The sequence below is a fragment of the Cornus florida genome, unplaced genomic scaffold (genome assembly GCF_030987335.1).
Source record: "Cornus florida cultivar Cherokee Brave unplaced genomic scaffold, ASM3098733v1 CherokeeBrave_3.0.0_Hap2_Chr02, whole genome shotgun sequence".
In the NCBI taxonomy this organism is placed as follows: domain Eukaryota; kingdom Viridiplantae; phylum Streptophyta; class Magnoliopsida; order Cornales; family Cornaceae; genus Cornus; species Cornus florida.
In genome coordinates this window covers 27,455,964-27,458,409 of record NW_026775572.1, presented here as the reverse complement: position 1 = coordinate 27,458,409, position 2,446 = coordinate 27,455,964, and positions in this window count along the sequence as shown.

The following is a 2,446-nucleotide window of genomic DNA, read 5'->3' as shown; positions in this document are numbered from 1 at the left end:
AAAAATAAAAAATAAAAAAAAGTACTATTTTTTAATTCGCCCTGCTTAGAAGTCAATGGCAGAATACATTCCTTGTTGATTCCTGTGCAATATCAAGTTCACTTCATGGCATTTAACAAACATAACCAAGGGCGGATTCAGGATTCCTCATTGGAGTGGGCTATTATATTAGTAATAGTAAAAGTAAAAAAAAAGTGAATGAGGTCAACGGCAGATTCAGAATTTCTCGTTAGGGTGACCTCATCCATTTGATTTACCCGGTATTCATGTATTTGAATACGTGACCCAGAATCTCTTTCAATAAAAGTGGAGTGATCGAAGTTGATTGGGTTTAACAACTTGAGGTAGGGCAGGAGGTTGCAAATCAAAATCAATAGGTATATCATTTTTCGATTGATCATCGTCAACGTTAGATGTACTACCACTAGGTATATCCCTTTTCAATTGACAATCGCACTCATTTGGCCAATCTTTTGATAGAATGAAAGAATAGACATACTTTTTACTTTCTTATTTGGAGGTTGATGTGAGCCATTATTATTTAACCTAATAAAATTAAAGAATGAGTTAGATAAAAAAATACCTAAATCAAAATATATCAACCAATACCATGATAAGACCCGCGGACAACTGTAGACTGTAGTTTCTACTTTTTAACATTCTATCACAGTATCACTGCTTGTCTGCTTTTTCCAAATTAACATAAGCGTTGTTATTTAATTCTATTTTAGACTTTCCAGTTTGCAAAACAATTAATTTTAAATTTTTAAGTAATTTACCTAAATCAAAATATATCAACCAATTAACTAAACCCTATATTAAGTAATTTTGTTAAGAAAAAATTTGGAATAAAATATATATATATATATATATATATATATATATATATATATATATATAATTGAAGAATTGATCCAATTTGTTGTGCACTTGTGCTTTATACTCTGAAGTGATGAAATCAATTCCAATATGTTGGCCTTCAACAATTTTTGCAAAGGAGATCCAATTAGAATTTGTGTGATTCAATTCAATTTGTTGACCTATATTAAGTTTGCAAAACAAGTAATTTTAAATTTTTAAGTAATTTATCTAAATCAAAATATATCAACCAATTAACCGAACCCTATATTAATTAATTTTGTTAAGAAAAAATATGGAATAAAATATAAATATATTGAATAATTGAAGAAATGAATTATGACTTCCCTTGAATATCAATTGATCGTGCACTTGGGTCTGAAGTGATGAATCATGAAAGCAATTCCAATTTGTTGGATGGAACCATGGGAAGCTGAAAAGAAAAGCCTAAAAATCTAAAATGATTTGCCCTAAAATCTGAAGGAGCCGAACGTGGGAGGCTGAAAAGTCTAAAATGATTTGCCCTAAATTTTTATTTTTTTTATTTATTTTTTTTCTGGTGCCCGTCCATGGGGTTATTTGGTTTGGGCTTTTATTTTAAAATGGTGGCTGAGTTGACTTGGGTTTCATTGGATTTTTGGGGTGGGCTAATACTATTAATTTTTTTTATTTTTTGGGTTAGGCTAATATATTAGTAATAGTTAAAAATTTTCTTTTTTTTTTTTTTTTGTGGCCTACAGCCCACCCTTGCCTACCCTTGTGTCTGCCTTTGCATATAACTATTTCAAAGATGTGTATACATAAAATGATTATGGTGATTGGAATTTTTATTTATTTATTTATTTTCAAATGCAAACCTCAAAGGAATATTGTGATATGGTAACTTCATCAAACGAATAAAACCAAGTTTCATTCAATTTTTTATTTTTATTTTTAATCTCCAGAATCTGTTATAATTGGAGAGTTTATGTTACATTCAAACATCATTTATTTACTCAAGGAATAAAATCCATGTTTTGTGAGACTCTAATAAACAATGTTTAACAAAAACTCTCTTAATATAAAATAAATAAGATACAGTCTCTCCAGTAGGAATTTAGGACTTCTGTCATTTTCTTTCGGAAATATTACTCCTAATAGGAAAGAAAAATGGTCACCCCGATCCTATTAGGAAATGGAATTTACCATTATTATTGCTATTGTGTGTCACTTAATTAGTTCCTTATGACTTCTTTTTCACCTTTTCCTTCTGTACGTTGGCAACTTAAGTAATTTATACAACTAAGTGCGTGTATTTCTTTATTAGGACAATACCTGGGTCCTTTTTGGGAGGAAAAAGTTCATCTTGTCACATAACACGTGTTTAAAATTTAATTTTTTTAAAAAATAATCGTTATCCATTTTCTAACTATTTAAACCAAACACCAAATTTTTTTTTTTTTTTTCCTTCCAAAAGAATACAATTGTTTTTATACCCAAATTGAAAATTTACTAAATTTATTTAAAGAATGTCATATATCAAGTGTTGAACAAGGAATGAATAGGAATGAGAAACGAATAGGAGCTTAAAATATTATATAAAAGTTTG